We start from the raw sequence: 23,798 nt of genomic DNA, 5'->3' as shown, positions 1-23,798 counted from the left end.
TATTCAAATGTAAATTAAACATGAAATAGCTGAAGACATTGGTTGGTAGGTGTCTGTTTGCTTCTGGTGTTCTATGTTGCATCCTCCTCCTACATGGATTCCAGCCCTCACAGTTTCTAGAGTTACGTAAACGGATTCCAGGTAAAACTTTAAATAAAAATGTGCAGATTACTTCAGATTTTGGAAATTGGTGATTATTGCAGCATCTGATTTATTTTGCAAAAGTACTGCAACCTAGTTTGTTGCTCATCAAACAACACAGTTGAAGATTGTTTCCAATATGTTCATTGTTTAATTCCTGCTGATTGTCTACAAACATTAGCTCCACCAATTGCTCATAACAACATCACAGTCTCTATACAAAACAGCATACAACCCTCATAATGTGCCAGCACACAGGGCAGGGCTTTTCATTCTGTTGACCTATTAATGATGGCAAATGATTCCTGGCCTACGTTATCGGGAAGCCACCTGTGAGCTACAGAAGTGGAGAGAGCAGCTGGGTCCAGTTTTACAAAGGATCCTGTTAGGCCTACTTAGGGAAGAGTAATAGGATGGCTAATTTACGTATGGACTGTTTGGACTCTGCTTGCATTTAAGAAAGCTTCATGGTGGGAGCTGAGGAAGAGCAGAGCTGTGGGGGGAAAGGGAAGAGGAGAGGAGAGATGAGATGTTGGTGCTTAGAGTAGCAGTACTCAAGCATTCCCCATTTCATGTTTTGTCTAGACAGGCATTTCCTGAAAGGTGTTTCTTCTCCCTCCCCACCCCAAAGGAGAGAGAGGTTTTTTATTTTTAATGAGTTTTACAGATTTTATCTATCTGTGTATGATTTGTGACACCTTTTTTTTGTATGAAATAAACACTTCAACACAGAACTCTGTACCCGTCAGACTACCAAGTTCACTCCATACAACAATCTGGTCTAGAGCTTGCCACAGAAATTTGTGTGTAGTGATCCTGAGAAACACAGTTTCCATACTGAAATGTGAACTGAGAAAACTGGTGATACTATTGAACAACACCTGTGATTTTTCTCTGCCTCCACCGAGTTAAGTGTTAAAGGACCATGAGCACAAGATGACAGAAAACAAGAACTAAGGAAATACCCAGTAGACAGTATACACACTGGCAGTGATTGTTAGCATCTCCTGGTTCTCACCAACATCACCAAGGGCAACTAATATCAGATATGCAAAGGATTCATGAAGAGAATGGTGTATACAAGTTCTTACTCAAACTCCAGATATGTTCTGGATTAGCTGACACTTCTATATGATCTACAACCCAGTACCATCCAAAAAAAAACTATGGCTATTGTTGCTGATTACATAAAAGTACTGTGTGCCTGTTAATTATTTCTTTATCCAGCTCCAGAGCAAATCAAATTCCCATTTTTTCAATGTGCAAGAGAGTGAGGACAACAAAAGAGGAGAACACATAATTTAAGCGCAGTTATCTTTCTCTGTGTGCAGAGACAGTAAGCATGAAGGCATCTGTGCCTGTGTAATTTCAGCCAGAACCATCTGCCACCAAGTTGTAGCAAACGGGTAGAAAAATCTATTCGTGACTCAGAGGAATCAGTAAGGAATGTGGGAGTGAAGGCCCAAGGACTGAGCCAGTGGAGATGTGTATCATCGAGTGTACAGCAAAAGGATGAGAAGCAGGATCATGAAAGTCTAATGAATGGAGACCTTGTGTTCCTTCCATACTTAGAGTAATTATGTGAATCCAATAATTAAATGAACAGTTACAGCATGTGTCCATCAAAACACCACATGACATCTTTCAGATTAATGTATGTGTCCCACTCTTCCTCCCCACCCCATCCCTCCTTCTAAGCTCTAAACCAATGTCATCATTAGGAAATTTCCAGAACAATAAATTTAGTAGTTATATAGTACACAAGTTGCCTGAAATTGATTCCAGCTCTGAGTTACGGTGGCCATCATAAACTTTGATCCACTTAATGGAATTATTTATCACTGCAATTATTTATTATTTATCACAGCAGCTTGTAAGGTATTGTCTGCTATTGATCATGTAACCCCATGCACTTTATTTATCATTTATGTTGTCTAAACTAGCAGCATCTTAAGATGACAAGCATAGACAATGCTTCTACTTTCCACATCTACAGAGGAGGTTCTGGGACACAAAGCAACCAAAATGGAAAGTGCACGAGCAGGGAGATTAACAGACTATTAACAGAATAAGCATATTCAGCTATCTGAATTCATAACAAAATGAACATGAGTTTTCAAGGTAACCCCTAAATCATGACCCCAACTATCTGTGGCTTAGACTGGTGCTTGTGTGACTTAACTGGTGATTCCTAGTACAGTCTTAACTCTGACTGAGGGGTTTCTAAGTGGTTTTGAAAATGTCAGTTAGGCACCCACCCCTTACCATGTCCTGAATTGGTCCTCTTGGAGTGCTCAAACAGGAATGCTGAAAATGCCAAGTGTCCAAACGGTTGTAGCCACAATAGGCCTCTTGTATCCACGTAAGCTTTTGAAAATTCTAACAATTGGGTAATCTGAGTAGCAGAGTCCAGTGGCCAGGGTACTGCTCTGGTACTCAGGAAACCGGGTTCTTTTTCTGGTTTTACCACTGACCTGCTCTGTGACCATGGCCAAATTACCTCAACTGTCTAAGTCTCCGTTTCTCCTTCCACCTTTAGTATATCCTGTCCGTTCAGATTGTAAGAATTTGGGGCTGTGTCTTACTATGTATTTATAGAATGCCTAGCAAATGGAGCCCTGATTTCTGTTCAGGCCTCTAGGTGCTACCACAATACAAATAATAACAGAAGTCATCATGAAAATTTTGATGACAAACTCCCTCATCTGAGATGCTGTATCAATAACGCTTGTTATCAAGGCTGTGGTCCAACAGTTTTCTAAAAAAAATGGTATTCTCCAAGCAGAGAGGAGGTCTGCAAATGTGACTTTGAGATTCAGAATGAATTACAAAGTTACTTTTTAGGGTTCATCTTTCAGCCTTTTGACTAAACCTGTTGCATGACTAAGGGGAAAAGAAAAAATTCTTCTAGAAGCGTGAAATGTCAAAGGGTGACAAATGTATCTCATAGACTAACTAGCTGTGTTGGAAATGGAACACTGGAAGTTCTTTCTGGAAGTAGAACATACATGATTACATTCTCCAGATGTGAACTGAGTTGTTTTTTTTTTTCAGGGGGGAGGGAAAATTACTATAGGGAAAGGTCTTCATTCTAAGGTTTAGGGTGGTGACATTTTTGAAGGGTATTCTGTGCCGGGCAGCAGTGCTTTTAGAAATATTAATGTATTTTTATCTCTTCAACTGCATATCAATTATAAAAAGGCACTTTATTCAGCAAAAATTGGGATCTTTAAGAAACTCCAGTATGACACTTTCAAGACAGGAGTATATCTGGTTCCAAGCATGTATTTTAAGAGACGTTCTTGTCTCACTAGATAGTCTCCAGGTAAACGTCACTGTTGGATAAAACAAGAATGTGTCTTGACAAAATATCTTCAAGTACTTTTTTTCTCTTTTCCATGTCATTTCCATTCTCTGGAATTATCTTATGATAAGTGGAATCAAAACAGCCATTACATTCTATGATCTGGATGAAGTGTTACGGTGGGGAGCTCCATCTCTATTTTTAAATTCCTCCTGAGAATTATTAGACTTCTCGTTAATATTTAAGGAAATCTAAACAGAGTAGCCTTGAATTTTTTTTCTCTCTTTTTCTTTTTTTATTTGCTGCATCATAAAACAATTATACACTCACTGATGGGTCACTGAGTTGGTATAATTAGTCATCTCAAATGGGTAACCTTTGACAAACAAAACCAACAAACCAAAAAGCAAAGGAATTTAAATATGAAGCCTTGAATCAAACACCCAAGCTGTGACTTCAAGGATAGTTACACACCACCAACTCTAGTTGAAAAATTAAGTACACCAGAGAACAAGACATGCAAAGTTATGTTACTGATTTCTGCAACACAATGTCAGAAACTCCCACCTTGATTACGTTTGACTCCATTAGACAATAACACATTTTCATCTCTTCAAGGCTGAATATCATTGATATAGTCCATCCCACATATTAACAGTGAAGACTCAAGCGGCAAGCAACATTTTTAACCCACTTAACTAGAACCTGCACTTTAAACCAGTGTGAGAGGCAATGGGAACCTGCCTTTGTCTAGCAGCTTGCCAGGTGCTCTGGGGTCATGCTAAGAAAGCAACAGTGTTGAGCTAGAACTGCATGAGGGTGGGTCATCTCTTTAAAAGGCTACCAAGAAGCCAGCCAGGAGGGGGCTGAGGAAGGTTTTAGACAGAAGTGGATTTTTAAAAAAAGACTTTTAGACTTTTTGAATTAGGATGTGATAATTCAGAAACCCCTTGTTCAATTCGCATCAAGTTTGGCGGAGAACATCTATCTTTTCCCCAGACTAAATTTGCTAACCAATAAAGGGGCTAAAGTCCTGATTTAACACAGGCACTTAAGCATGTGCTTAATTTCAAGCATCTGCTTAAAACTCATTGATTTAAATAGGACTTATACACGTGCTTAAGTGTTTTGCAGAACTTAAGCATGTTTTTAAATGTTTTGCTGAATCACGGCCTAAATTAGCAACATGACAATTTTATTCAGAATGTTTTGTCTGACCAACACCTGCACTGCACGTGGAGAGAAGCCATCTCTCTAACCACCTCATCCTTTCTGCTGATGATCATCATTTTTTTAATTTATTTATTGAATTTCGAACTACTTTTCCTGCCACAAACCTCCCTTCTTCCACTTCCTAATCCACACAGAGTTTTTAAGATAGCCAGAAGAGATCTTCCTGCTACAACTTTCCACAGAACAAATTATTATTCAGCCAAAATATTGTGAAAGTTTCAGGATCCCACAGCCACAAATTTTTATAAGTGCATGGTAGCTGCCTGAATGCTTCTGAATACTAACAATGTAACCCCGTCCATAAAGCATCGTGAACTGAGCTCATTGCTTTGATTTGTGAAACTATTCACAATTTAAGTTACCTTTTTATTCAGCTGGTTGTACCAAGCTCCACCTTGCAGTATCTGCTCCATAACATAATCAGCCTCGATGTTGCAAACACTTACATACATGCTTAACTTTAAGCATGTGAGCAGTCCTGTGACTTCAGTGGGAGTGCTCCCATGAGAAGAGTTAAGCATGTATCTATTGCACCACAGATAAGCTACTTCTTTTCACTGTCAAGGCCCTTCACGGCCTATCCTCACCCTGCCTGTCATCTCTCATACTTATACTCTAATCAAGACGGCGATTCCCAGCTCTGATCAGCCAGTGACATCAGCCTGCATCACCCTCTATCAACAATCCCCTTCATGCTTTCTCCTGCGTGGTCCCTCACACTTGGGAGGAGCTCCCCATAAACCTCCACTAAACTAACTCTTTATCCTCCTTCAAAATCCTTAAAAATCTCCTTTCCACGATGCCTACAAAAAAACACTGACAACAGTTTGGCTGCTGGTGTGCTGAGACCACTATGCTAATACGGTCTCGTTGTTTATTTGTGTTCCCATGATGGTCTCTTTGTATCCACCTGCAGTTTCTTACTTTATACTTATGTTGTAAGCTATTTCTGTTTTGTGTTTGTACAGCGCCTAGTACAATGGGGTCCTGGTTCATGACTATGGCTCCTAGGCACAATGCTAATGCAAATACTAATAAAACCGTGCATGAGTATGTGCAGGATTGAGGACTTAGTCTCTTCTTCTTTGCTCTAAATTATGGTAACTCAAAGGATATTTTATTAGCCTCAGGGCAGCTGAGACAACATACCTGTCATCACACGGTTTGGGATTGGGAGACGGCTTTTAACATAGTATGAGATTTATATGGGGATAAATATAGACTCCTAGACACAGACTGCTATCTAAAGTAAGAGAGGCTATTAAAGTTATGATGAAAGATCTAGGAATTAGAGATATGGTAAGTGACTGGTCCTATTGCTAAGGTGCATACTTTTTTTGTCTACACATCATTTAATTTATTTTAGTACAGATTACATTTGTGACACTTGGGGCCTGATATGTTGCACAGAGAAGGCAGAGGAGAGAAGTGTGGCATGCTTAAAAGATCAGTCCCGGTACCACTTGAGGACTGCCTTAGAAAAAAAAAACGTAATAGATGCCAGACACTTAATTCCTAAGACACCAGAAACTTTGTGGAAGGACAGATGAAGAAATGGAAATCTTCTTTAATATTAAAGACTCACCACTTAGGAGAGTGTGGGATGCTGGAAAAGCAAATATAATAGAAAAGAGATTATTTCATTTCGTTTTGTTCTGTTTTGCTAAAAAAAGGAAAGATCAAATATAAATATGAATCAGAAAAGAACTAAATTCAGCCACTTGCTTTTCATTTTTTACAGCCAACACCAAAAGCAGAACACGCTCCAATTGGGAATAAAAGTACGTTGATAAAAAAGGGAGTAGGAGTGAAAGAATAATGTTCTATCAGACCAAACAAATAGAAAGTAGTGTTTTAAACTCTGCTGTGATTGGAGATATAGTAAATAAAATTCCTTTACATTAAAAAGCATTGAAATTAGCTATTACAATATAGTCTTGTTTCTCTGAGTATCCCAGAATTAAAAGAAACAAATATTTGTCCTATTTAGTCAGATTATTATTGCTATTATTGTCAGTGGTGCTGGAACAATTTTTACAGTGGGGGGGGCTGAAAGCCAGTGGTCCCCAAACTTTTTTACCTTGCACCCCCCCATACCCCTGTTTGTGCCCCCTCTCCCGGGAGCCATAGCTCGGGGGTGTGGGGGGAGAACAACACATGGACGGGGATAAAGGGGCTGAGGCTGGGACCACAGCTGGGGGTGAGAGCAGAGCCCCATGTGTGGGGCCAATAGTGGAGCCCTGGGTGTGGGGTCTGCAGCCAGGACCCCATGAAAAAAACTGGAGGTGCTGCAGCACCCCCCCACACCCCTAGTTCCTGCACCTATGATTGTTTTTGTTGGATGTAGATCGGGGTGGGCAAACTTTTTGGCCTGAGGGCTGCATCGGGTTTCTGATATTGTATGGATGGCCGGTTAGGGGAGGCTGTGCCTCCCCAAACAGCCAGGCATGACCCGGTCCCTGGCCCCTATCCAACCCCCCTGCTTCTCGCCCCCTGACACCCCCCGAGACTCCTGCCCATCCAACCCGTTCCCTGACGGCCCCCCGGGGATCCCTGCCCCATCCACCCCCCGCTCTCAGTCCCCTGACTGCCCCTGGACCCCCGCCCCTAACTCCCCCTGCTGCCCCATCCAACCCCTCCCTCCTTCCTGACTCCCCCCCGCCCCCAGACCCCTGCCCCATCCAACCACCCTTTCTCCCTGACCACCCTCAGACCCCTCGCCCCAACCGCCCACCACCACCCTATTCAGCCCCCCCCCCCGACTGCCCCCCGCGGGACCCCTTCCCCATCTAACCCCTCCTCTCCTTCCTGACTGCCCCCCCGGGACCCCTGCCCCCATTCAACCCCCATTCCCCACCCTCTGACCGTCCTGACCCCTATCCAAGCCCCTGGCCACCCCCCGAACTCCCTTGCCCTATATCCAACTCCCCTTCCCCGCTCCCTGCCCCGTTACCACGCTGCCAGGGTGCCACGCAGCACAGAGCACCAGGTCAGGCCGGGCTCTGCAGCCCCACTGCCCAGAGTATTGCGTCATGCGGCAGTGTGGCTGCAGAGGCGGGGGGCTGCCTCCCGGGCCAGGAGCTCAGAGGCTGGGCAGGATGGTCTCACGGGCCCTAGTTTGCCCACCTCTGGTTTAGATAGTGGTCTAGGAATGTTCCCTCCATGAGATGAAGCCTGGAATGACAGTTTTGGTGGTGGAGATTAGCAGAACTCCCCTCCCCTCATTACACACGCTTTTCCAGATCCAAGATTAGTGGGAGACTATTTGGGGGGTTGTGATGTTCCCCACGATAAGCAAGAGCCCCAGGAGCTGTGAGCCAGATGAGGAGGATGGAAGCAGCAAGCAGAGAAGGACCAGGCTACTAGAATTGATAAGTAGTATGATGATCTTGCCATGATTAATGATGCAGCAAAAAAGAAATTCTTCGAAGGCTGAATAAGGTCCTGTGACAGGGTGTCCATCCCACACAAGACTTGAAAGGGTTAAGATGGCCAGGCTACAGTGGTCTACAGTTACTTCATGGGAGGATGGAGTTTGGGCTGGCAAACCCAGAGAAGGGGGAAAGGCTCAATGGTAGGGTGACCAGATAGCAGGTGTGAAAAATCGGGATGGGGTGGGGGGCAATAGGTGCCTGTATTAGACAAAGCCCTGAATATTGGGACTGTCCCTATAAAATTGGGACATCTGGTCACCCTACTCAAGGGAGAGGATAGGACAGAGCTTAGCTGCTGATGAAAGGGCCCTGAGCTGGAACCCTGATTAGAAGGGCAGGCTTCAATCCCCCTAACAGCCCCTGGGGCAGTGGCACAGACCACATAGTGGGGAGCAGACTATCTTGGACAGTTTGCCCTGAAAGACTTTGATACCCCAGAAGGGGGGAAAACACACAGAGTGACCTGGCCGGAGGGCCAAGTCACGAAGAAGAAGCGCCTGGAGTTGCAAAGATGGGTGGAGAGTCCGCCAGAGGAGGGTCCAGCACGAGTAGAGCTCATCCCCAAAGCTGCCAGGTGGAGGCGCACCGTAGCAGTGAGTGGACCCCGTGACTGGTACATTTCAGAAACAATAACAACCTTATCTGTTTCTCTGTGAGTCACAGAAGAGACAGGTTTCCTCCTGGGGAAATATACGCAACTTTTAAAACCTTTCTCTGCTTTACAACAGTACATCCAGTTTCATCTCTACTATATTGTTTACATGTATATGACAATATTCTACATTAATGCGTGTGTCTCTTTTCACAGTATGTATATATGCACTGTCGTCTAGCAATCACTGCTCTAACCACTAGACAACCCATTCCTCCTAGAATTGGGACTGGAATCCAGTCTGGCCCTCCAACTTTCTATTACTGACTAATAAATAGTTGTGTAACCCACTGCTCCAGTGTATTTCATGCCCCCTTCTACTAGCTGGGCCACATAAAGGACATTTACTACTCTTTTAGCTCAAACGGTAGAGGTCCAGGCTAGGGCTTTAACGGTCTATGATTCCAACTTTACTGTTGACCTATGTAAGGAGTCTTTATGGTTGCACATAATGGAATTTGTTGTTCCAATTTTCTTGTATTAAAACTGGTTTATTTAATTAGCACAGTGAGCAAATATGTTTATCAACAGGGTTTATTGTTAAAAAACATTATAATCTCTCGTGCATGGTGCAACCCATAAGTGATCCATAGTTTGGTTGTTTGTCACACATTTTTGTTGCTTGTGACACACACTGGCATGTTTGGAGTTTGAGAGGTATGCTATGATTAGTCCCATCGATTTCATTTTGCAGGATTGGGGCCCAATTTATGATCCTATTGCTAAAATAAAAGTTAGTAGAATAACTTCAGAATTCTACAACAACCCACAGTGGCTGAAAAAAAAATGAAAATCCTAACCTACAAAATATTCTGTTTGTGATAAAGTGAGTGAGAGCTCCAGCTCTCCTATGGCCCAGAAAAATGTACGCACACTCATTAAAATGTCAAGCAATTATAATTGAAAAATATACTTATAGCTTTTAGGCATATCTAGTCAAAAATACACATTACACTTCATTTACTTTCCACATTTCCAAAATGGAATGACTATTAATACTATGCAATACTAGAAAGCAAAGAAAATGGTCTAAAGTACTGCAAGGACACTACCAACTTGTTTACCATACACGGAGTGAAATTCTCATCCTTGTCAAAACTTTACACCAAGCAAAGGCTGGAGTGGTATGAAACAGCTCTAAAAAGCTCCAGATCCAGCCATGGAGGATTCACCTGGTCACAGGCGCTACAGAGGATAGCTATAAGCTACCTTCTGAGGACCACTTCACAAGCAGTGGTATAGGGGGCAGGAGGGACATGTCAGGGTGAAGCTACAGCATATTGCACTATGGAAATTGAGCAGCACTGCTTCCCCAGACACACATAGGGCAGCCACGGGGAAGCTGTCATCACATAGACAAGCTGCCAGTGCTTTCTAAATTATGTTGGGAGCAGCTCTTGCCCCTGGAGCAGCACGAGATTAGAAGGGCACAAAGGTATGTTTAAGCCACCTTTGCCTCCACTCTTCCTGGGCTTTAAGTTCTGTGCTGCACCAGCTGTGTTTCAGTTCCACAAGACACTGCAAGGTCCACCTAAAAAGAAACCACTGGGGAGGGGGAAAGGATTAGAGGCATGGGGAAAGAACAGATGATGCATTTTCCAAAAATGTACAGTTACAATATCACACTGGCAAGTTAGAGAAGAAAATAATTTTACCTAGTAAGCCAGTGACCCTGGAGAAGCCTTAGATTTCTGAGAAGCTCAGGTTTATAAGGGCAACGATCTCACAGGTTTCACCCACAAGGTCCTACCCTTAATTATAAAACCTTAACTATTACATGTGCTCTCTGAATCGCCAAAGATTGAAACTGAAAGAGATATTCCTATCCACAAAGACAAAAAAATAGAGAGAGACAAGGTTGAGAAAGCCTGGTCCATTAATTTCAGGTTTCATCATTTCATTGAAAGTGCCACAATCTTGGGAGGTGTAAAAATAAAACAAAACATAAAATGAAACAACTTTCCTTTACTTGTATTCTGAACACACATTTCCTTTCAGCAAATCACATCAGAAAATACTCTTTTTTTCATCCACATGAAAAAGGATTCCTTCCACACTCTGGTTAAAAATTATGCTTCAATTACCCTGACACAACAGGAAATATATTTTCCTTCTGTTCTTGTGTGCGACATCCACAAGCTTTAATGGATAAGATTAAAGCAATAATCCCTTAGTGCAGAAATCAGAAATGGAAAAGACCCATTAAACTATATCTCTAGTTCATCCCCCTGCAATTAAAGGATGATCCCAATTGTTTTTCTTACAGTGGTTTCCTCTAGTCTTCTTTTAAAATAGCTCAAGGGATGGGGTTTATATCACTTCCAAGGAGTTATATCCAAATTATACAATTGTACGCTTGGGATACCACTGATGCTGTGGTTTGGGGTATAGTTTTGTTGAGTGTCCACACACAGAGAACTCTAGTCAAATGCTGCAATGGTGTAGCCCTCTGCATAGTTATCCCACAGTTCCAGCACAGCTTCCCTAAAGCAGTTGCTTTGGAGAGATTTGGAAAGACTTTCAAGAAGCCCAATGTAATTGTGTGCAAAGGGGTCAAACACCTATAGCTCCTTGGAAGAGCACTCCAGAAGCACAGTCAGGAAACTTTTCTTCCTGATTTACTGTGAAAGAGCTGGAGATGAAACTTGACACTAACCTCCCTCTCAACAATAGGCTTAACCCAATGTCCACTGAAATCAATGGATGTTGTTGTTATTTTATTGGCTTGGATGAGTGTAGGATCAGGTAGAAGATCAATTGGCATAAGGGCCAAACTGGTGCTTGACTGGATATTGGAAAGCATAGCTTTTGTACAGTTATTTTATCCAGTTATATTAGTAACCTACTATTGGGGAACAATTAAATACCTAGTCCCCAAAATGGGCTAAAGAACCTCAAAATGCAACAAGCAAAACTACTGACAAAGCTTTTTTAATAATGTACAAGCATGATGCTGGACTTTGATCAAGATGTCCCTAAACACCCATATTAAGGTCACATTGTTTTCCATAACTCTCCTGCATAAATAAAAATTAAAGGTTATATCAATAAATAATTTAGGATAAACCACATATACTGAACTAGGATATGGAAATATGAAGAAAATTGCTGAATGGTAAAATAAGGGCAATGTTTTATTAGTTTAATGTTAATAGTTAATGATTCTGTATAGTGAATAAGTTTGGATGGACCAGGATAATGTTTATGTCACGGCTTTGGTCTATCCTGTGACTGACATGAGTATTGTCTCATTTTCTCTTATATAGACTTGTTTAGATAATGCTCACAGCTAACAGGATAAAGGTGGTGTTTTGTTCATGGACTGTGTTGTGCTGGAGGATTTAGATAAGAAGGAGTATAATAAAATACACCAAACGTAATGCTACAAGTCCCTATATTGGGAAAAACAGGAATAAGGTGACATAACAATAGAATGACATGAAAATAGTATTGACAGCAAAAATTATGTAAATTGAAGCTTGTGCATGCGTATTATATGGGTTATCTAATACACAATGCTTAACACTGATTGGAGGAATGCTAATGAATATGTAATATGGAAAGATACAGGAAACCAAGTGAAGAGGGGCCCAATCTGAAGAAATACCAGACCAGAGACTGAGATGACCATCATGAAGTATAGGAAAGCTTCCTAGTACCCTAGACATTGGTAATTTGGAGATAGACAAAATAGAGATAGACAAGGTACCTGCTCTGTTTTATCTGTTCATTACCTGTCATTTGTATAAAGATCAGAAACCATCCAAAGTGACAATAATTCTGTCTGAAAATTTATAAATAAAGGCAAAATTGATTATGTCTAAATTTGAGTAAATGCATGACTCAGTTCCCCACCTTGCAGTGGGTTGGGTTTTAGTTATTTACCTCAATATTTAAGCATAAATGACCTAGAGAGCATTTTCTGTATAATGTGAGGGTGAAAGCAGCAGCATGAAATGAGAACAGGCCTTGAAGGAGAACCGTTTACATGCTAGTCAGACTCACTATCTCATTTTCATATGGGAGCCATTAAGCATCTAGGGACTGGAGCTGAGGGCAGAGAAGTAGGCTTCAGAACTTGGACACAAACTAAGACCATAATGGAGAACCCAAAGAAGCTTGGAACTGGGAGAGCCTGTGCTATGTTGTATGACACGATTTGTCTCACTACCACCCACCCCCAATCTTCACTTCACCCACTAAAGTTTGCAAAAGTTATATCCCAAGTTCAAACCAACATAATACCAGGAGATTCTAAAATTACATTTCCTGTTCAGGGGATCTATTTCCAATAAATAACAGAAACAAACCAAAGTAAATGTATACCCCAAACCTGCCTCTTGTCAGCAGGAAAGATACTGAGCAAGCACTTTCCTTACCTTTGTGGGGGAGAGGGTGCTCAGCTAATACAGCAAAGGGGAACTTTATATAAGGACTTAATAGGTATATAATCTTCTGGCTCTCAACCCTGCAGTGGACTCTGAGTACCTCTGAGTGCTCTCTCTAAGCTTCATTGATTTCAGTGGTGTTTCCCAGATAGAGCTCATTGCAGGATCAAAGCCCTGATATTTTATGTTGACATTTGCGTTTACTTCTAGCAAATTTTAATGGGTGAAGTTAAGATCTGGTGGGTGGTGTAAACTGGGAGGATGGAGAGAAGATGATGAAGAGTTATAAGGCGGTAGGGGAAAATGACTTAGACCCCCTTATTGTTCATTTCCAGACGTTCCCATCAACAACCCCATTCAAAGGAAATATTTGCAGGGATGACAAAAACCACACAATCAAAGAAAAAAGGCAATGCCCACCATGAATAAACGTGGGTAGCAAATTGTGATCAGACCTCTGAAAAGCCCTATGTTTTTAAGTGCCTAAGATTTACAGAATGGATGAAGCTTCTTTCTCTAAGAAATATTTCTTCTGTTTTTCTTCATGTGGTTCAGCTGCATGTTCACAGGAAGTCTCCATTCATCTTTGTATTACAAAAGGCTCCCTACGATATTAAAAAACCCTGTGAAAAATGTAGACACAAATGCTTCTAGAAAGCTCCCTCAGTCTCTTTATGACAAATCTTCACCTTAAACCCAGCCTGTTCTGTGTCAAATGATTAACTGTCACTCCATTTTAGTATTATTTTATCCTGTATTTTCACAATGGATATGCTCCTATATTGCAACCCTTTTGGACAAGGGAAACTATTTTTTGTTTCACCTGAAAATCATTTAAGCCCTTGAGAACTGCCTGTCCCATATATGTGAACACATATTATATAATAGTTTTATTACAGTAGTGCCTGAAGGCCTCATCCCCCAAGATTGGAGCCACACTGGGCTAGGCACTGTACTTACAAATAGTGATAGATATTTCCTGCCACAAAGAGCTGACAATCCAAATAAACAAGATAAACTTTTGGAGAGAGGGAAGTATAGTATCCTTATTTTACAGATGGGGAAATTGAGGCAAAGAGAGGGTTTTTTTAAATCTAATTGGTCCAAAGTCACCTAGGAACTTTGTGGAAGAGCTGCAACTCAACCCAGATCTACTGCAACCCAGTCCAGTGCTTTAACCACAAAACCATCCTGCTTCCTCTTCACTGTTTTTAACTGAAATTAATAGATATTTGTATGCCATATATTATTGAAACTCTGCCACAGCCAGTCCCGAGACTGGTTGAAAAAGGAGGAGGGTTGGCATCAGGCTTCCAGATAGCCATAAAACTTTACCAAAGAAATCCATCAATCAACCTCACGTAGATGGGACTAAAGCTAAAAGAAGGAGATAACACATATTATTTTCCAAAGTCCTGTCCTAAGCAGAAATTTTCTTGGTAAGAGTACCATTTTCTAAAAAAAGTTTTGTAAGAACTAATTTGAGCTGGATTTGCTTAGCTCCACTGAATGTCCTCTCTCACTTTTTATCCGAAGTTGGGATGTAGAAAAGGGAAGGATAAAATTATTATGTAATGTCTTATCCCATTCCACTACCACAACAAATGGCAAAAATGAAATACTGTTTAATTTATTTCCTTTTCTAAGTAATATATTTGTCTGTAAAACAAAAACAAAAATAAAAAAACCCAAAACCAACAAGAAACCCAGAAGGGAGTTGAGAATAAAATAGTCCTCCTGAATGTTTTCCAGATGCTGTGTAATCCACACAAATTAGTGTAAACATTAGCCAAAAAGCCCATCAAGCCTCAAAAACAAACAAACAACCTTGTACAATTTCCAGTTTCTGTAAGAGTTCTTTAATTAAGGCCGGATTGTTTCCAGGTGGTGGGAAATTACACCTTGAAGGAAACAATAATTCTTCAGAAGTCTAGTAGCAAATTGTAGGGGGGAAAAGATACTGGCAAATCTAACATCCCTGGTTGTGCTAAATTTTATGTTTTATGTTGTGCTATCATCCATGATTCTATTCAGATGGAATACAATAGCAAACCTTTAAAGTCTCCACTGGGAAATGTAAAGTAATTTTAAAATAAAAGAACAGAATCTAATATCAGCTCTTGGGGTTTACTGTTTAGGGTCTTTGAAAATTATATGCACATTAAATGTGTTGGTCTAGTGATATTAAACTAATATTTCATTTTTATTTTCCAGTCCATGTTTTTGAAAAGCTTTATGAACTCTCAATAGTGTTTCAAAGCCTTGTTACTTAGCAGGGTAACTCATAGTGTCTCATTACTACAAACAAATGGACAGTTTTTGGTAAGCTATTTCTAACAGCATTTTTCTGTATATTACGAGGAAAAAGTAACTGAAAGAGAGACACTGTTTGGTTAGGTCTTTATTGTGATGCCTGTGATTGCTGCTACTAATTGGCCACGAATTGCACACTAGTATGTCTGTGCTAAAACATCCCGTTGTAAGTTACTTTGTCAGCTTCCCCATCTCCCACCTACATGTTAGTCTCATTCATCTGTTACCTCTTGTCATTTTAGAGTGCAAATACTTTGGGGCAGGGACCATAATTTCATATATTTGTACCATGCACAATGAGGCCCCAACCCAGTTGAGGCCTCCAGGTATTATCACAATGTTACTGCTAATAATAATAGACTAGGGACCTACAAAACTTGTTCAGAATGAAAACAAATATCCTTTAGAGCAAAGTACACACATTTTCCTTTCTGCTTTCTTGGCGGGAAATGTAAGCGGACATTTCATTTCAGTGGGTTTAGTCATTTTCCTAACAAGATCACTCTGGTGCATAATCTAACAGACGTGTAATATATCCTTGCAGTATATAAAAGACATCCTTTAAAAATTGGGAGTCATATCCTACTGAGAACAACAGAAAGGAGTATAAAGTCTGTCAAGTCAAGTGTAGAAGTATAATTAGTCAGGCCAAAAAAGAAGAATAACTAGCAAAAGACACAAAAAATAGCAGCAAAAGAAATGCTAAGTACATGAGAAGCAGGACAATAGAGCACTCAAGGAAGACAAGGACATTGCAGAGAAGCTAAATAGATTCTTTGCATTGGCCTTTACTGCAGTGGACCTGAGATACCACAGGATACCATAGGATAGCTAACATAATGCCAATTTTTTTAAAAAAAAAAAGTTCCAGAGGAGGTCTTGGCAATCACAGGCTGGTCAACCTAACTTCAGTATCTGGCAAATTGATTGAAATTATAGTAAAGAAGAAAATTATCAGACACATAGATAAACATGATATTTTGGGGAAGAGTCAAGATGGTTTTAGTAAAGGGAAATCTTGCCTCAGCAATCTACTACAATTCTTTGAGAGTGTAATCCAAGTGTAATCCTGTGGTTATAGTATACTCGGAATTTCAGAAAGCCTTTGACAAGGTTCCACACCAAAGGCTCTAAAGCAATTAAACTGTCATGCCTTAAGAGGGAAGGTCCTTTCATAAGTAAGTAGTTAAAAGATAAGAAACAAAGGGTAGATCTAAATGGTCAGCTCTTACAATGGAAAGAGGTAAACAGCAGGGTACCCCAAGGATCTGTACTGAGACCAGTGCAGTTCAACATATTTATATATGATCTGGAAAAGGAGGTAAATGATGAGGTGGCAAAGTCTTCAGACAATACAAAATTACTCAAGATAGTTAAGTCCAAAGCTGGCTGTAAAAAATTACAAAGGGATCTCACAAAACTGGGTGATGGGGCAACAAAATGGCAATGAAATTCAATGTTGATAAATACAAAGTAATGCGCATTGGAAAACATGATCCCAACTATACATACATTAGCTGTTACCACTCAAGAAAGAAATCTTGCAGCCATTGTGGATAGTTCTCTGAAAACATCCACTCAATGTGCATTGACAGTCAAAAAAGCTAACAATGTTAGTAAACATGAGGCAAGGGACAGAAAATATCATGATGCCACTAGATAACTCCATGGTACACCCACATTTTGAACACTGTATGCAGTTCTGGTTGCCCTATCACACACACAAAAAGGATATATTAGACTTGGAAAAGGTACAGAGAAGAGCAACGAAAATGATTAGGGATATGGAGCAACTTCCATATGAGGAGGAATTAAAAAGCTTGGGACTCTTCAGATTAGAAAAGAGATGACTAAGAGGAATATAGAGGTTTATAACATCATGAATGTTGTGGAGAAAGTGAATATGCAAGTATTATTTCCTCCTTCACATAACACAAGAACCAGGTATCACTCAAACTAATAGGCAGCAGGTTTAACACAAACATAAGGAAGTATTTCTTCACACAATGCGCAGTCAACCAGTGGAACTCATTCCCAGGAGATGATGTGAAAACAAGAAGTATAACTGGGTTAAAAAAAGCTAGCTAAGTTCATGGAGCATTGGTCCATCAATGGCTATTAGCCAAAAAGGTCATGAATGCAATCTCATGCTCTGGGTGTCCCTAAACCTCTGACTTCCAGAAGCTGGGACTGGATTACAGGATGGATCATTTGGTTCTGTTCATTCCCTTTGAAGCATCTAGCACCAGCAGGAGAGTGAATTTGTGTGGGGGGGTGGAGGGTGAGAAAACCTGGATTTGTGCTGGAAATGGCCCACCTGATGATCACTTTAGATAAGCTATTACCAGCAGGACAGTGGGGTGGGAGGAGGTATTGTTTCATATTCTCTGTGTATATATAAAGTCTGCTGCAGTTTCCACGGTATGCATCCGATGAAGTGAGCTGTAGCTCACGAAAGCTCATGCTCAAATAAATTGGTTAGTCTCTAAGGTGCCACAAGTACTCCTTTTCTTTTTGCGAATACAGACTAACACGGCTGTTACTCTGAAACCTATCAGAGATAGGATACTGGTCTCGATGGATTGGTCTGACCCAGTATGGCCATTCTTATATTCTTATAAAATATATGCCTTGGACTGTAAAAACAGGAAATGGGTAGAGCTGGTTGGAAAACAGAATTTCCATTCCCTGGGAAACTGACATTTTCAAATTTATCTTTGTTCTGAATCATAATGAAGAGTCAAAATTTCAAAACTTTTTGTGTAACAGAAAGTCTAAACAATTTGATTTGGAGCCATTTATATTAACATGTTTTGAATGAATATTTCAGATATTGGATATAATATTACATATATATCTGAATCAAATTTAGTAAATTAATATTTTAATATAATAAAGTCTCAAGTCAAAAGAAAATGTTTTTGCCTTATCAAAGCAAAATGAGAGTCAAAATGACTTATTTTAACTTGTGAAAATGTCATTGAAATCTGTATGTTCCCATGAAACTCTTCAATTTTGATAAAAGTACATTTTGCAGTGGAAAACTTCCTTTTGGAAATGGTTTGACCAGCTGTAGAAATGGGATCTTGTGGTGAATAGAAGTCTTTCCATTTAATTACATGAGCTTTGGATCAGCCCCTATGTATCTCTTCCCTCAAGCATGGGGGGGAAATGTTTCACTTGTTCTGAAGAGGAATTTTGTGATTCTGTATGTATTTAGAATGCCACATTTTGATTTGTGTGGATGTGTGTGCCAGGGGATTGTGTTAGGATGACACTTGAAATCTCTCTCTCTCTCTCTCTGTTGCTGTGGTATTATAGACAAGTGTTGACCGAGCCAATATGTAGTGAAATGTTTTTGTGGTCCCCTTCAGATTTTTGTAAAAATTAAGCTTTCATTAAGAGAAAAGTTACTTGTGTTCATAGTTGTGGAGGTGATCAAGTCCTGTCCAGGTCTGCACTGAGAGAGAGACAGAACCAGGTTTCACCATCCCTGGTGTAACAATCCAATAGAATTACACATGGGACGAATTCGGCCTATTTGGTCTAAGGGAAAGCTGGATGGCTCCCATTCATGGACATAGGTGTAAACTTTGAAGTCTAATAATGACAAACTATTTCACACACCATTCCTAATGTGGAAATCTAGCAATAAGAGATGTGAGCAAATGGGTGTGAACAAAAACCCAACAAAACACATGCCCAGAATCAGAGTAAGAAAAAAATGATGGTACTCTGTGTAACTTTTGTCTACCATTCCAACATTTGCTCATAATCCAACAGTAGCTGGATGTCCACTAAAGTGGTCAGCACGGACGGTGAGATATCTTCCAGAGATGTTACAGGTTCAAAGAGAAAGTCGCAAGATTTCAGACACAAAGTACTTCTTTGGTCAGCTGGTTCAGTGGAACCAGAGATTCTTGTGCCTCTGATTTGGAAGATAAAGGCTTAGGGAGCTGCAGGTGCTCTGCCTCTGACAATAAGGTTGTTTTTTATTCAAGTGCCTAAGTGTGTAGCCTAAGTTAAGGGCAACATTTTCAACCCTGCATGCTTAAGATTCATACTGTCTGAGTTTTTATTTTAAAGCACTGTGTACCCTTATCTGTTTAGCACATTATGTGCTTTCTATGTTCTCAATGGTTTAATAATAAATGATGGAGAAACCCACAAGACAGTTTAATTATTTATTTTTCTTTTTGGATTTGTTTGCATTCATATTATTAAATGTTGTGTTATTGCTTACTGAGTCCACAATGTGCCTTCTTACATTGATTAGAGAGGCTGTGTACATAAGAGCAAGTGCCATTAACCAGCTCCCAGTTGACACTCACTATTTCAGAGGTGAGCTCACTTTTATTGCTCTATTAGATGGCAAATACTCCAGCCACCTTCTCTCTACAGGAGTGAAAGCAACTGATAGTGGTGGATCCCTGATAGTTTTTTCCCCTGGTGTCATTCTTTTGTATGAGTTTTAATGTCTCATTGGCTGGGTCAGTGGACAACTAGGGAACTTGTTCCCTTTCACCTTGTTCCTCTTTCACTTGACTGAGTGCGGGTTTAGCACAGATCCAAACGAAGTTGCCCTATGTCTCCCGTTGGGACTGAGACTCCCTAAATCACTTTTTACCTTGCAACATTTTACCTTGAGACAGAGGCAATCTCTCCAATAACCAGGACTCAGATATTAGGGGCTTCTAGGTAAATAGCAACACCCTTCAATTTCATCCAGAAATCAAATGAGGAAGGCAAAGCTAGTCTTCTGAAAACTCTGGGGAATTACACAACTGTTAAATCAAAGACCACAGAATTCTTCAAATCACTGAGATTTCAGCAGTTTCTAAGGAATTATCCAGATTGGAAAGCCAATTTTGAGGTGTATGAGGCTATTTTTGAAAAGCAATAGGTCTGTGGATAAATAATTAATGGCACATTGGGAGCTCTACCTCCGTTAAACATTTAAGGCTCCATTGTGACTTAAGCCAGAGTCAAAGATAAGGTCTAGAAGGACACTTCCCTTATGGAAGAGCCTTGAGTACCTCTGTACTCTTCAATCCGCTTTTGGCTGCCAGCCAGTGCAGACCTCTGGGGTAGTCTAGTGGCACTGGAGGCACTTGATCTTCGCAGTTTTAGTACACTCGGAGTGTCAGCACAGGGCCTGATGCAGATGTGAAAGAGGAAGACATGCACAGGGAGCCCTCTTCCTTGCCCACCAGTTCCCACAGAGGAAGACAATTCTGGCCCTCAAGCTGTAATTTGAAGGTGCAAAGCAGGAAACAAGCTCATACCCAGTGTTGCCAACTTTTGGCATGTTATCATGAGTTTCAGGATATTGGTCTTTTTTTCTTAAAGCCCCAGTTCCTGGAGGAATGGGGTTAGGTGAGAATCTCAGCTTCTTTCTTCTTCTTTTTTTTTTTAAGTACATTTCAAGACCTCAGAGATGCAAAGAAAATCTTGACAACTTGACCTGAGTGCAATCTAAAGACTTAGAAACCAGAAGACAAATAAAAAGAACCCCAATTTAAAAAAAAAAAAAACACCACCACCACCACTCTGTGATTTTTAAGCCAATCTTGACTTTTTGCGGGAGCTGGCATGTGTTTTTTGAACTCTTGAACAGGTGGCAGAATAGCAGATCTGGACTTTGTATTATAGTAACCTAACCTATATGAGTAAGAGGCTCACAGGTATGGATTTTGTACTACAGAGTACCCCAACAAATAAGCTGTGTGGCAGGCTGAAGTAGCAGTTACATTATTAATTATTATTACTTATTGATATCGTGGTTAATACCAGAGACCTCAATCAATGACCAGGGCCTCCCATGGTCCTTGGCAGTGTGCGCACACATAACAAAACATGATTCTTGCCCCCAAAGTCTATCCTCTGTGTTTGAGGTTAGGTGTTAGTGCAGAAAATGGCAATACCCATGAGAAGCATGAAAACCACCAGCCACTGATTTGTTGTCAGCAGTGTGGTAGGAATGAAGAGCTCTGTGAATATCTAGGTTTCTCTACTGAAAAACAGATAATGGGAAAATGTCTGGTAAAGTCACCACCAAGCAGATCAAGACGCAGCTCACCCTACTCAAACTGGGGGTAGGAACACATCTTAGTTATTGTACTGTATTAATAGTAATTAGTTGAGTACCAACACCATACTAGATCCTTGAAAAAATGCAGAACAGTGCTTCCCAACCTGGCAGCCAGGCACCAGCCTATGCCAGGGTGAGCAGAAGGCACAGGAGAAATGCAGAGGAGTGGGAGAACTTGTTCACCCACTATTAAAAACAAACATACTTGGAAGTCACACATCTACCTATTTCTACAGCTGGCTGTGCACATAGATGCTGGAACTAAGGGTGCGGGGGGTGTTGCCGTGCCCCCTGACTTGAAGTGGTTTCCATTATATACAGGGTTTACAGTTTGTTTCAATGGCTCGCAGCACCCCCACTGTACAAATTGTTCCCTGGCTGCACAGGTTCATTTCATTACCCCAAGGCTAAAGCCTGCTAGCACAAGCTTCTTTTCTCTCATCACGTGGCTTTGGCTCAGATTCTCAGCTGCACAGAGTCACCCATAGTTCCTCCTGCTCCCTCCTTCCCCACTGAGTAGCACATGACCTTCTTCAGAAGAAGGGACCAAGCAGGCATAGAGCGAAAGATAACTATGGTTAGGCTCACATTGGCTAGGAAAGAGCAGCGCCTCCTCGCTGGCTGAGGTAGGCAAAAGGCATTTCTGTGATGACCCCGAGATTGTGCACTGCTTAGAAAACCAGGGGATCGATGAGGTCAAAGCTCCGGCCAGGTCATCCAGTGAGTCTCCCTCCCAAGCAATATAACTCCTGTCTTAGCCAGCTGAGTTTGAGCAGGCTGTTTTCTTTCTTGTACTTACCTCTCTCAGGGCCTGGATGTCTGAACGATCATTCTCTCTGCGTCTGATGAGAATGGGAAGCAAAGTTAGTATAGTTAACACTGAAGGCTGTAGCTTCTCACAGTCTCCCCTCACGGTTTAACATGTAAATCGAATCATAGACAGGCCGCCTCAGCAGCAGAAGACCTCAAGGCAGCAGCTTGTATCTGAGAAGAAGCAGAAGTGGAATCAGTAGGGGTATCAGCAGGAGTCAATTCTGTGCTGTTTCTTTGGCAGATGTTACACAAGGTTGATTTTGTGAAGATTCCTTGCAGCAAGTCTAAAGTAGCTGTTTCCCTTCATTCATATTTGCAGTCCCTGCTAAAGTATTTATTACAGTCTGACAAAAGCTGCCATCAGTAGACATAGCCATATTTTAGAAAGTGATGATTAATTAGCATGCAGCAAATTGAGAAGTGGCCGAGAAAAGATGTGATTTAGCGAGAAAAGCTACTGAAACAAATAATGCCTTTTTTAAAATAGCATACTAACTTCATGTAGAGTTGTATTAAAATCAGATTTGTATTTTATTATTGAACAGTGTTCATTGGAAAAGTATTTGCTTTAAAAGAGACACCACATTTTAAAAATAAGCACAAGGGGACAAAGTCAGGTCAATATTTTCTAACTTTTTAGTTCCTGATTTTTCATTCTTTACAATCTATTAATGTGTATAGATATTATCTAAATACTATATACGCCTATTGGGCATAGATATATAAGCATGCATGAACCTACATGTACACACTCATACATAATATATGCACATTTTAAAGAATACAGATCTGTGCCCTAACAGTGCAATTTGGACTTTTTGAAAAATAAACTATGTGTATATCCATTTCAGTGCATATGTTTTTAACATGACGGCTAATTTTTGTTCTAAATTTCCCAATATTACAAATTAATATTCTGTAGTTCTTAATTCTAGCCTTTAGCTGCGATGGGCAAAATGGTTCGGCTAAGAAACCCCATTGGAACTTCATAATGCAATTGTACACTTTGGATGAGGCAGAATAGTTGATCATTTTCTTGCCTTTTCACTTTCACATACTTCCATATATCCTGGCTTCAGCCAAGACTGGAACGAGCATACCTTTGTGAGAGGCTCTCAGGATACATCAGAAGTGGTCAGAAGCAGGAAGCACTGGGAAAATGTGCTGTCTTGAGATTTCCAGCCCAGTTCCTTAGACCTAAAGTTCATATGCACAACTCAGTTTATTATTTGAACTTTCAGTGTGTCTCTGAACTGAATCAAACTTCTCAATCTTTTGAGAGTCACCCATCATTATTCCTTGTCACTGATTAATCCCCCTTTGCCGCCCTAGCATTACAAAAGTTGTTCACCTCTAAGTCCTATTTGTTTTTACAAAGCATGTTTCCTTGAAGAGTTCCTGTTGTTATCTGTGTATAGTGTTTTCTTCC

This window comes from Caretta caretta, chromosome 2, assembly GCF_965140235.1.
Source record: "Caretta caretta isolate rCarCar2 chromosome 2, rCarCar1.hap1, whole genome shotgun sequence".
NCBI lineage: Eukaryota > Metazoa > Chordata > Testudines > Cheloniidae > Caretta > Caretta caretta.
Note: the sequence above shows the minus strand (reverse complement) of the source record.